Source organism: Pinus tabuliformis, chromosome 7, assembly GCF_031772625.1.
Source record: "Pinus tabuliformis cultivar Carrire ecotype Pingquan chromosome 7, CPIR1, whole genome shotgun sequence".
NCBI lineage: Eukaryota > Viridiplantae > Streptophyta > Pinopsida > Pinales > Pinaceae > Pinus > Pinus tabuliformis.
Genome location: NC_142293.1, coordinates 488,535,744 through 488,550,112, shown reverse-complemented (window position 1 = coordinate 488,550,112; position 14,369 = coordinate 488,535,744).

Sequence of the window (14,369 nt, the reverse complement as noted above, 5' to 3'; positions counted from 1 at the left end):
TTCCATTTGCTTTTACAAGATGAGGGATTCATGCCACTCATTTCATTAGTCAAAAATTCCTTACAAGTATTATAAATTATTTCCTTTCAAGACATTCAATCATGCAATTTGTTATTCCATACAAGAATGCATACATGGTTGGTTCCTACTAATCTTTTTGAGTTCGAAAGTTTCGTTGGGGTAGTATAGTTTGAGGAAATTCATAGCCTTGTTTTCAACAGTAGTGATAGTACTCCACAACATAAAAAAGAGTGGCAATAATTTCCAGTGGATAAAGGATCAACAAAGTGCCTTTGACGAGTCAAAGAACAAGATCATTCAAGCATTGTTTCTAATATTACTGAACTTACATCATCCCTTCGAAGTGGAGATATATGCAAGTGGGTATGTTGTGGGAGGAGTCTTGATGGAAAGAGGAAGGCTTGTATGCTATCATTCTAAAGTATTTCATGGGATGGTTCCCAAAAACCCTACCTATAACAAGGGTCTCTATGCCCTGTTGCAAGTTGTAAAAAAGTGGAAACACTATCTAATGGGAAATGAGATAGTAATTGACATATATCAGTAACCAATATAGTAATAACAAGCACAAATTAAGCTACAACAAACCTAAAATTACAAGTGGATGGGTTCCTTACAACGATTTCATTTAGTGATAAAGTAGAAGAAGGGAATGACAATCAAGTTCACCAACATGCCTTCAAAGCCACCAATATCAAAGATCACAACTTTGGGAACTGGTATGCACAGGGATCCTTTCATCCATGATGCATATAGAGAAGAATATACAAAGGATGGGAAAATCAAGGAGGTGTTTCAACATTTGTAAAGCTAGATTCATGTGAAAGATGGTGACATCATAATTGACTACCATCTCCAGAATGGGTTATTCTATAGGTTAGATAAGTTATGTTTCCCTGAAGGTGAGTCACGATGACTAATAAGAGAGGCCCACACCTATAATATTATAGGGAAGTTTGGTGTAGGAAAGATAGTTCCCAACACATAGAGGTATGTGTACTATCCTAGGATGTAATAAGATTTAGTTAGGTTCATAAGAGTACGCATTCCTAATAATAGGAAATAGGGTCCATATCATCCCTTGCTAGTACCCATTCACCATTCGGAATAATTTCAATGGAATTCATGGGAGGTTTACCAACAATGAAGAAGGGACATGAATGATTTTTCTTAGTTGATAGGTTTTCCAAGATGTGTGTTCTAGTGCCCTTAAAAATACCATGAGTGAGAAAGAAGCAATGAATTTTTTCTTTAGATAGGTCTGGGTGCACTTTGGGATACCACAAAGCATAATTTTAGATAGGGACAATATAATCCTTTGTGCATTTTGGAGTACATTATGGGAGATGATCGACACCAAGTTGAAGAGTTCTACAACATTCCATCCATAGATAGATTAGAAAACATTATTAGTCAATAGGTCTTTGGTGCATCCATTGAAGGGTTACAATCAAAAGCATTTGAAGACTTGGGATGAAAATATGGAATATATATAACACTCTTATAATATAGTAGTCCACACTTCTTGATCCGTAAACTGTCATGGATATTTCACTGGATGGTTCATCAAAACAAATATGATAATATTATATTAAAAATTAGAGATTCTACACTATTACAGTTTTATTAAACTTTAAGATCTGTAGGTTTAATTGTAATTAGTGCATGCATGCGAATGGAAATTATTCAAAAAAGTAGAGAACAAGAAAATAAGTTCACGCACACAGAAGACAGTATATATTCTCTCTGGGAAACACTTTTGGGAGAAAACCCAGCTGGAAGGTGAGGTTGCTTCTCTCTCTTTGTCTATCTAGAAATATGGTTGCAGGTACAAAGAAGTAATGTTTTTAGCCCATGGGCCGCTGCATTGCACATATCCTATCTACATGCTCTACCTCCTATCTATCTTGGCTATATTTTCTCAGCTATGTAATAAAATTCACTCGAAAGAATGGACTGCCTCTTCCTCCTAGTGGCCCGATTATAACATAGCCTAATAGCCTACTAGTGGTTAATTTTGACTACATCAACTCTTAACTAGATTTACAATATAGACTCTTCTAGAGTCTTTTACATCAAAAACATGTGGCTAGCCCATTTTCCATGAATAATGGGTGCTGATGTGACATCCTCCCAAACTATAGGTTTGAAAATAGGAAGGTCAACTTCTGAGTGACATAAATTTTGCATACAGACATCGATTGGTGCGCTTCTTGCACTATTGGAAAGATATTTGTGTGTAGAACAACATGAAATGGTTTTGCATTGAAGAAAAAAAATTATATCCCAAAAAAAAATCATTTGATGCCTCAAAATGCTCCCATAAGATTTTAGACCCTGTTTTGCCAAACTGGATCCTGTCGGTCAAAATCGTCCCTTGAGTTGATTCCTCCACGTTTTCCACTCCAAATGCATCAAGATGGATGAAAAATGATATAATGATCCAATACATATCACTTCTACTAATAAGTCCTCATTTGAAATCTTCACCTTTGGATATTGCATATGGGGAGCAAGAAGGGGTTAGGGAGAATCTCATCCAGGATACCTTAATTGCATGAAAAATTGTTGGGAAAATAAAAAAAATCCATATATAGGTACAAGAGATGCTACAGAAGTCACAGGAAAAATACAAGGCTAGGCATGATCAACACAGACAAGATAAGTCATTCAAGGTGGTAGACAAATTACAGTTATATTTGAACAAGGAGAGGTTATAGGGCCTTGGTAAGAAAATTAAGGTTCTACGATATGCTCACTTTGAGATACTGGAGAAGGTGGGAGATAACATCTATATACTTAGTCTACCCCCATATATATGAAAATTTACTCAATGGTGAATATAGAAAATTTGAATCTATATGAGCCTTTTGTGCTAGATTAGTAAGATGAATAGTTCCTACCTTCTGATATAGGTGCATAGGCTAAACAAAAGTTTGGTGAAGTCTAAAAAAGAGCTTACCAATGTGATGGGATAGTAACATGGTAATGTTGGGGAGGGGGAACTGTTAAGAAATTTTAAATATTTAAATTAGAAGTAAGCTTTGATTTTTTTTTTTAAATTAGTTGGGGAAGTTACTCATCTTGAAAGTTAATTTTATGTTGTAAATGTAGTTTTAGTTTCCCTTATTTTGTAGAGAAGGGGAAATGATTCACATCTTCGTGACTCTTTTTTTTCATAGCAAATTTTTTCTTTTATAGGAATAAAGAGAGGAACGATGAAATCTCACTCCTCTCTTTGTGGGGTGTAACTACAGCTTTGAAGTTTTGCAAAATGCCTATACCTTCAAATATGTCTGAACAAGAAGGTATTTCTATGTGAATGGTGTAAATGAGCAGGAATTTGGCCTGTAACTTTGTGTGATGATTAAATGGTCTAATATTAAATTGAACCCTTGCCATTAAATCAAATCGACTTCTATTTTTGAACTGTTGTTAATTGTAGTTTTATTCCTATGCATTTAATTATTTTGAGGACCTGTAACTTGTTGAATCAATTTACACTAATAAATTGAACCTCGGTGACTTTGTTTGTTGTTCCATTTATCTTTCATATTCTTGTTGCATCAGTTTCAAAGCCCCAAGAGAATGTTCACTATGTTTTGGAGTAGTGAATACGTGGTGGTTTTTTTGTAGTGATTTAAAATGAAATAGAGTACCCTATTTTGAATAGGGTTGAAACCCTTTTAAGATTGGTTTTCTAACTGTCAAATTCAAAGTAGAGTTGCAAAATCTGATGAATAAAGGCAAAGTGAAATGTATATGGTGTTTTGGAGTCAGTCATAGATGTGGAAGTTGATTTTGGAAAGGACTTTGCCAAATCATTTGACAATGCAAAGAATTGAAGTTTTGGAAGGGACACTACAAAATCATTTCACAGTGGAAGGCATTGAGGTTTCAAAAGGGATGTTTCCAAATCATTTGATAGTGCAAAACTTTACTTATTTTCCCAAAAATCACTAAACTGAATTTTGGACAGTGAATTGCCAAATTATTTCGTAGTGATTTGCCAAATAAAAATTAGAAGACTGTGTATCAGTCTTAAATCCCCTTTTAGCCTACCCATTGCAGCAATTTGTAGTATCAAAGAAAACCTTTTGCATATTTGATATTGTCTACCGTGTAAGAGAAGATGAATATGCAACCAACAATTGCATGAGGTCGAGGAGGTAGACCCGTGGGTAATGTAGAGCTCATAGAAGATATAAGGAGATTGCAAGATCGTTTAGAGGCCATAGAGGTAAGAAGACAATGAGATCCTCAGACTGGAGATATTAGTGACCTTGACGAAGAAGTTGAGGAAAAAGGAACAACACCTACTGAGGAAACTCCAGAAGTCAAATTATTGAGATCATTGTTAGGCTCAACTTCAAGACCAAAGAATGAACTATCTACCTATGATGGCAACCTGGAAGCTAAAAAATTGTTTGATTGGATCAATGAGTTAGACAAGTATTTTGAATATGAAGAGATGAATGAAGACAAACAGGTGAAGTTTGTAGCAACAAGGTTAAAGCATCATGCTTTACTATGGTGTGAAAATGTGCCAGATAAAAGGAGAAAGAAGAATAAGCCATTAATCAAAAGATGGGAAACGATGGTGGAAAAGATGAAGAGTAAAATATTACCAAAAGATTGCTAGTTAACTCTCTACATGAAGATGTATAACGTCAAGAAAAGGTAATTGAAAGTAAAAGAATATATTGAAATTTTTTACAAAGTTAACTTGAGAGAAGGTTACGTGTAAGATACCCTAGAAAATACAACAAGGTATATTAATGGCTTAAGAATGGATATTCAGGATGAAATTAGCATGCTTTCTCCAAGGACCATGGAAGAAGCATACTAGTATGCCTTGAAGGTAGAAGAAAAGATAACAGGAAAGCAGAACTTAGGTAGAGGGTGTGGTTTTTCCAAAGGAAAAGGACAGTCAACTCGAAGAGGAAAGCATCTAGCTCAAAGGAATGATGCAAGCAAATCAAAACAGCAAGGCCAGTTGGAGAAAGAAGGTGGCACTAGAGGAGGAAGATCATATCAGAGAGGTAGAGGAAGAAGCAAAGGTATTGTTTACCGATGTTACAAATGTAAAAAACTAGGTGATAGATCTTTTGAATATCTAGAGAATGAGAATGTGGAACAACGTGGTGCACACATAGTTCAACCAAAAGTAACAGAAGAATAAGCACCTGAGGCAAAAAATATGTTAGAAACGAGAGAGGCGTTGATGATTAATAAAGTCTTGTTAAAGCCAGCCAAAAAATTACTGAATCAACCCAAAGGAGGTCATTGTTTAAGAATATGTGCAAAGAAAAATGGTAGTGTTGCACAGTATTGATTGAAAATCGAAGCATTGATATTCTTATTTCCTTAGAAATGGTGGAAAAATTGTGATTGAAAAGGATTAAAAATCTAACGTCGTACATGGTATTGTGGTTGAAAAAGGGACAGAAATTATTAGTGAATGAGCAAAGTGAAGTTGAGTTCCACATAGGAAGATACAAGGATAATATAATCTATGATATAATGCCAATGGACATCTACCACATCCTTTGGGGTCGACCAAGGCAGTTTTATGGGAAAGTGATACATGATGGAGAGAGAAATCTCTACGAGTTCGAAAAGGATGGAATCAAACATACTCTTGTATTGTCAAAGGAAGAGAGTGTAGTTGAAACAAGTAACCCATAGACACTATTGTTAAGTGGTAAAGAATTTAATCAACAAATGGAGAAAGAGGAGGTAAGTTCTGTCGTAATCTACAAACCAAAGGTCATACTTGTACAGACTAAAATTATAGATTACCAATTGAAATTCAGGAAATGTTGCATGAATTTAATGATATTGAGGTAGATGATTTTCCCAGTAAGTTTCCACCAAAAAGAACCATCAACCATCAGATAGATTTGATACTGGAAGAAATACTTCCAAATAAGTTTGCATATTGAATGACACCTAAGGAAAATGAAGAAATAAGGAAATAGGTTCGATAGTTGTTAGATAAAGGATTGATAAGACAGACCTTGAATCCATGTGGTGTTCCTACGATACTAAGTCCAAAGAAGGGTGGAGAATGGAGGATGTGTACCAATTGTAGAGGAACCAATAAGATCATGATTAGGTACATATTTCCATTGCAACATATGGATGATATGATGGACAGTTTGAGTTGGGCAACATGATTTTCAAAGATTGATCTAAAAACTGGTTACCATAAAATTCGGATCAGAGAAGCAGATGAGTGGAAGATGGATTTCAAAACCAACGATGGGTCATATGAATGTTTGGTCATGACATTCAGACTAAAAATTGCAACCAATAGATTCATGCAATTGATGAAGGAAGTCTTGAAGGAATTTATTGGTAAGTTTGTTATTGTTTACCTAAATGATGTCTTAGTTTTCAGCCAAACTAAAGGAAAACAACTTAGACATGTGAGATATGTTCTGGAGAGATTGCAGCAAAAAAAGTTGCTAATTAACTTGAAGAAATGTATGTTTATGAAACCTGAGTTAGTATACTTAGTTTTTTTTCATTTCAAAATATGGACTGAAAATGGATCTGGAGAAAATAGAGGCAATTGTGAATTCTCCTTCATCTAAGCACATTTTCAAAGTTAGAATATTTCATGGCTTAACCAACTTCTATCATAAGTTTATCAAGAACTTCAGTGATATTTGTTCACCTATCATAAATACAATAAAGAAGGATATGCAACCATTTTTTTGGACAGCAGCAACAGATGAATGTTTCCATCTATTGAAGAAGAAGATCACCCAGATACCAATGTTGAAGTTTCCCAACTTCAATCAGCTTTCCCAAGTAAGATGTGATGCTAGTGGGAAAACTATTAGAGTTGTATTGAGCCAATAAGATAAACCTATTGCATTATTTAGTGAGAAATTCAGTGAGTCAAAACACAAATATTCTTCTTATGACAAAGATTTCTATGTTGTGGTTCATGATTTGAAGCATTGGAGGCACTATTTAATGCCTAAGGATATTGCTTTGTCCTTTGACAATTCTGCATTACAGTATGTAATGTAGCAGCACAAGTTGAACCATAAGCATGCCAAGTGGGTTGAATTTCTGCAGAGTTTCACCTTTTTTCTAAAGAATATAAGAAGACATGTAAACAAGGTAGTTTATGCTTTAAGCAAGAGAAGTTTGATCATGCAAGAGTGTCAAGTGCAAGTTTTAGGCTTTGACTAGTTGAAGGATTTGTATGACGTTCATGCTAATTTTCAACAAGCTTTTGATGCATGCAAGAATCCCATAATCAAAGATAGTAGCCCATGGAAAGAGTTCATCTTGTAGGATGGTTATTTATTCAAGAAGAGCTAACTGTGTATTCCCAACTGTTTTATCAAAGAGAACTTGATATAAGAAAATAACAATGGAGGGTTGGCAGGACATTTTTGTGTTGATAAGACACTTCGATAGGTCTGTTAGAGTCGGTCTGGTCATCCCTCCGTCAGAGATCAAAAATCTTTTTGCATTTCATTTTTAGGTGTCCCATCTTGCTCGATCAGTTGCATTCCGTTAGGAGCATGCCATAAATCTGTCGGAAGGGCTTTGTCATTCATTCCCTTCATTCTTTGCAATGCTGGCTCGGGTCTGTTCATCAAAATCAAGTTTTCATGTCTTTTGATCAGCAAGAGTTATTTTCAGTCACTAGGTCTAGGGTTTCACAAACTGTGTCTTCACAATGTCCAATAAAGCCAGCAGGCCAGAGGGAGGTTCTTAATAAGTTTTCATTTCAAATATTTTCATCGTCATATGGATGGATTATGACTTTTCTTCAAAACTCTATTTTGAAGACAAGTCGTCGTTTCGTTTTTGTAATATTTTTCAAAAAATTTCAAGTTCTTGAATTCTTCAGGCGCAGCCCTGGTCTCCTTTGCCAAATTCTATGTCCACTATTCCTGCAAAAAATTGCCAAGAATTTCATCATTTCAACCAAAAAATCAAGGAGGAAACAAAAAGACAGAGTTGTATTAATTGTGAAAAAGTGCTAATTTCAAAACATTATAAAAATGGGTTTTGGAGAATCAAAAATCAAATCCATGTCTCCATGTCTTTATAAAGATAATTCCATGAGGAACAATGCCATTTTACATGCCAAGGTCAAAGGGAAGCATTTCAAAGTAAATTGGGTGAGCAAGTGAGTAACTTGGGTGAAATCGGAGGAAGCTTGGCCGGCGCGGCGCATACAACAGGTGGCGCGACGCACTGGAGGAGCGCGGCGCACTGGGAGAAATTGCCCAGTGTAAATTTACACAGGCGCGGCGCACTGAAACAGTGTGGCGCACTGGGTATGTGGCGCGGCGCATACACCTGAAAGCCTGAAATTGTTTCAAATTTCACCAATTTGCTCATAGCTTGCGTGGATTTGCCAGGTAGTGTTGCTATTTTGATATTTCTGTTGGAAATAATACTGAGAGGGGGGGTGAATCAGTATTATCAGATTAATCAAACTTTTCAAATGCCCAAAACATATACGCTACTTCAGTTAAGTGAACCAGCGTGTACACGCTACTGTGACGAAGTAAAACAGCGTATAAGCAGAAAACTCACAATTTAGTTGGCTTATTCTTCAATTAAGTGCATCAGGACATTATTCATCATATTAACAGTAAACATGTGCAGTATAACAGAACAGATAAAAAGCCACACACATGAACACCAAGATATAAGGTGGAAACCCAATGTGGGTGAAAACCACCTGCTGCAAGTTGTCTCTATCTTTCTTAATATGAAACTTCAGTTTACAATCTTTTGTACTGGTGCAGCCTTATACCAGTACGCAGGCTACAACCTGCAGAAGGCTTCAACCTTCTCTTGTTCTCCAAACTTCCTTGGAAGGGAGCTCCAACCCCCTTTTGCTTTTGTACTAGCCAAGATACTAGTACGTAGGTGCTGACCTACAATCTTCCTTCTTCCAGGTATCACTTTTCATACATTTTCAGACTTGGATATTCCTGAAGCACAACATTACAATCTGAAGACCACAATTCATTCAATTTTCACAACAGATCATTGAAGCATAAAACAACCAACTTAGAATCACTGAACCACTGAACCCTGTCAATCACCAGTTACCAGAATACAGAGCAGACTACAGAACTCTGTAATAACAGTCAGATCCCACTGTAAACCCAAATCAAGCTTCAAAAGATATACGCTACTTTAATGAGCAGAAACCGCGTATACATGCGCTTTTACCGAAGCCAACCTGCGTACAGATCTAAAAATAAACTTTCTCAACTTGCAGCTGTACCAGATATTAGTTAGACTCAGAACGTAACATTGCGACAATATGCAGATCTAGAAATATGCATAATCAACCATAACATGATAGTGCATTTCAAACCATTTGATCCCGATCTCTCCTTAGATCTAGTTCTCCATCAACCGATGAGATCTCTCCTTAGCTCAGATCAACCAACTCAGAACCTGCATATCAGATCTCTTTCTCTCTTAGATATTCATGCCTTGTCGAAAGATGATCTTTGCCTAATGATCTTCTTCTCCTTATATAGCCTTAGGCCTTTCTCAATACCAAGAGCCAAAACCATAGTAACACAATACCATCAACTTTAAAACTAGGGATCGACACGCCCGTCGAGACATAATGGTCCGAAATCATAGGCACAACTTCCAAGGTCTAACCACCATGAACCAAAGGAACCTTTCCACATACACGCGCTTTTTCTGAATCGAACTTGCGTGTACACGCGACTTGGGCTTAACGAAACAGCGTGTATGAGCTTTCTTGCCATGCTGTACTGAGATCTGTCTTCTGATTAAGTTGCCATCACCTGTACTAACCTTTGAGCACCTGTACCATCCACTGAGTGAGTTGCCATCAAGGACAACACTTGAACCATAATGCCAACAATCTCCCCCTTTGGACTTGATGGCAACCACCACACCAAGTCACTCTCCCCCTTTGACATCAAGGGCAAAGGGAGGACCAAGATATTCTCTTCCTTGGTAATCCTTCTGCTGTCCATACTGCTGTCCATACTCCCCCTGAGTACATGCTGAAATCTCCAAGTGTGCTCCCCCTTTGTGAATGCCAAAGAGTACCAATCTATCCATCCTGCTCACCAAGTGCTGTTCATGCTCCCCTTGACTGTAGGCAAGATCTGCAAAAGATGTTCTTCAAGAAGAACATGACTCTATACATCATAAAAGACCTTCCTATAACCAAAGACTCATACATACATCCATTTCTCAACTAAGTGAGGATATACAAAAAAATGACTCATCCACCCAACCAAGTGGGGATACATCAATATTGACTCATCCACCTAACCATGATAATACATGAACATTTCATCATTCATCCCAGGCATAGTGGGGAAACCAACAAAGGTCGTTACATGACCTTGACACCATAAAAGAGACAAGAGAGATACATGACATAGAGACAACAGATCTAGACCAAGACTTAGGAAAGACACCAGCAGCATCTGATAAACATCTTGTTAGATCAGCAACGAGAATTTCTTTCTGAGCTCCTTCTTAAACCAATCAACCAAAACATCTGAATGCCAACAATGCTTTATGAGACTTTTGAGCTGCTCCCCCTGAACCTGTGCCTGTTGCACTCCCTGAAACTGTGCTTGAATACTTCTGACATTCCTATTGCTGTTCAGAACTTCAGAGTTTTCCTTTGCTGTTCAGAACTTCATATACGCGTTTTATCCTGTATAAAGCAGCGTATGTACGCGGATATTCTTTCTGCAACAAGCGTCCAGCATACACGCGACTTACTCAACATAAATCCGCGTGTATACGCTCATATCCCTTCCGTAACCTGCGTATACCAACTTTTCTGTAGAACAAACAAATTTCAACAACAGGATGAAGCATCAACTACTCCCAGCTTTTGTCTGAGATATTCAAAAGTTTCCCTGGGCAGTGGTTTTGTGAGAATATCAGCAACTTGCTCTTTAGAAGGAACATACTCCAATTTGACCTTCTGCTCAAGCACTTGTTCCCGAAGAAAATGGTACTTGATTGGTATGTGCTTGGTCTTTGAGTGCATGACTGGATTCTTTGAAATGCTGATTGCACTTGTATTATCACATAAGATAGAGACAGGTGGAGTGCAAGTGATTTGAAAGTCCTGCAAGGTCTGCATCATCCAAAGAAGTTGTGTGCAACAAGATGCTGCAGCCACATATTCTGCTTCAGCTGTAGATAAGGCAATCGAACTTTGCTTCTTGCTGAACCAAGACACTAATCTGGAACCCATGAAGAAAGCACCTCCACTTGTGCTTTTCCTATCATCCACACTTCCAGCCCAATCTGCATCTGTGTAAGCATGAAGAGTGAGATCTGTATTTCTAGGATACCATAAGCCATAGTTTTGGGTCCCTTGAAGATATTTGAAGATTCTTTTGACTGCCTGAAGATGGGTTTCCTTTGGGTTGGCTTGAAATCTTCCAACCATCCCTACTGCATGAGTAATATCTGGTCGAGTACCTGCCAAATAAAGCAAACTCCCAATCATGGATCTATAAGTGGGTTGGTGGACTGCTGCTGATTCATCATTTGCACTGAGGCTGCATCCTGTAACCATGGGTGTACATACTGGTTTTGACTCTTCCATGCCATACTTCTTCAAGATCTGCTTGAGGTATTTGGTTTGAGACAAGAAGATACCTCCTTCATTTTGTTGGATTTGCAATCCAAGAAAATATGTCAATTCTCCAAGAAGTGACATTTCGAACTCTTTCTGCATAACCAAGGCAAAGTTTTGACTCATAGTTTCTTCATTGCTGCCAAAAATAATATCATCTACATAAACAACAAGAATTAGCAATTTGTTATTTTCAACTTTTATATAGAGATTGCTATCTGCTGATCCTTTTGAAAAGCCTTGTTGGTGAAGATATTTGTCCAACCGATAGTACCAAGCCCTTGGGGCTTGTTTGAGCCCATAGAGAGCCTTTTTCAATCTGCATACAAGGTTTGGATCATTCCCAAGAATGAACCCATCTGGCTGCTCAATATATACTTCTTCTTCTAAGTCTCCATTCAGGAAGGCTGATTTCACGTCCATTTGAAATACCTTGAAGTTTTGAAAGCTTGAGAGAGCAAGGAACATTCGGATGGCCTCTAGTCTTGCCACAGGAGCAAAGGTCTCTTCAAAATCTATTCCTTCTTGCTGTGCATACCCTTTACAAACAAGTCTGGCCTTGTTTCTAATTACTTCTCCATTTTCATTTAACTTATTCTTGAAGACCCATTTTGTTCCTATTACATTCTTATCTTTTGGTCTAGGAACCAATTCCCAAGTGTTGTTCCTTTCGATTTGCTCAAGTTCTTCATCCATTGCTTTGACCCAACATTCATCTTTGCATGCTTCTTTCACATTTTGTGGTTCAATGGAGGAGAGTAGAGCCAAGTAGCTTGAAGCTTCTGCAAGTGTCCTTCTTGTTTGTACTCCTGCTTCTTTCTGCCCCACAATCTGAGTTTCTGGATGATTCTTTTGGACATATCTGGATGGAGTCTTCTCTTCTATTCTTGTCTGCTCCTCTGGTTCTTCTTGAGATTCTTCTTCTTCTTGAGGTTCTTCTTCTTCATCATTTCGCCTTTGAGAGTAACCTTCATCTTCTTCATGATGAACTTGCCTAGGAATATATCCCTTCTCATCAACCACTATATCAATACTGTCAACAATTCTGCCAAGTCTTTTATTGTAGCACTTGTATGCTTTGCTATGTGGAGAATAACCAAGAAGAATGCCCTCATCTGCTCTAGGTTCAAGTTTGCCAAGTTGCTCATCAGTGTTCTTAATATAACATTTGCTCCCAAAGATTTTGAAATGCTTCACGGAAGGAGTTTTACCACTCCAAAGCTCATGAGGTGTTTGAGTGCTGTTTACTCGGACATTTGTTTTGTTAAGAATGATAACAGCAGCATGTGCGGCTTCTCCCCAGAAGGTTGCAGGAGTACCTGATTCATCGAGCATAGCACGAGCCATTTGTTGGATAGTTCTGTTCATTCTTTCCACAACCCCATTTTGCTGAGGAGTTCTAGCTGTAGAGAATTCTCTTCTTATCCCATGTTCATCGCAGAAATCAAAAAATTCATTTGATGTGAACTCCCCACCTCTGTCAGATCTGAGGCACTTGATTTTGTGTCCTGATTCATTTTCGGCCAATGCTTTGAAGGATTTGAATTTTTCGAATGCTTCATCTTTGTGCTTCATAAGCCCTAACCAAACAAACCTTGAGAAATCATCAATGAATAATATCAGATATTCTTCTCCTCGAGGTGACCTTTTCCTAAATGGACCACATACATCTGTATGGACTAGCTCAAGAGGCAAGCTAGCTGACCCTTCCTTCTCTGGAAAGTTAGTTCTGGTCTGCTTTCCAAACTGACAAGATTTACATATGGTGTTGTCTGGAATTTTGATATCTGGAAGATCGCGAACTGCCTGATATTTGCATGCTTTCCTTATTTGTGAGAAGCTTAGATGTCCCAACCTTCGATGCCATAACCAGTGCTCTTCATCCTTGCTAAGATAGCATTGTTGTTGTTCTTCTTCAAATATGTACAGATTATTTGGAGTTCTTTTGCCTTTGAGAACTGTTTTACCTGTATCAAGATCACGAACAAGACATCCATTCGATCTGAAAATAACCTCTGTTTTTTGATCACACATCTGGCTGACACTTAGAAGATTATGTTTCAATCCATCAACATACAAAACATTTCCAGCCTTGACCTTTTCTTTTAAAGGAGCAATACCTTTTCCTTTTATAGTAGCAGGAGTATCATTTCCAAAAGAGACTTTCTTTCCCTTTTCTAAAGTAGAATAAGATTCAAGTTTTTCTTTATCACCTGTCATATGTTTCGAACATCCACTGTCAATGTACCATAGATTTTCCTGTCCTTCTGCATAAAATGCTATCCCACATCTTTCTGTTTGAGGTTCCTTTATTCTCCATGTTTTTGTGCTTGTGGCTTGTTCCTTTTTCTCCTGAAACCTGCTCCTGCATTCAGAGTCTTTATGACCAAAATTATTGCAAATAGAACATTCAACTTCATTTTCAAGCACCGAAAAGTTGTTATAGGTCCTTTTTGTAATCCCTGTCATACTTCTTTGTTTTTGAGCTTCCCTAGTCATGATTGTTTTATATGCAACACATTGAGCTGCTCTGTGACCAAAGTTGTGGCAAGAAAAGCATTGTCCATTGAAGAAGCTTCTGCGGTTATTGAATCTACCAGCCAACTGATTGTAATTTCTATTTTCATCTGTTCTTGAGCCAAACTGAGAAGATTTTACCTGTGGTTGGTTGTAGCTTTTGTTCATCCTTAAGGAGGAT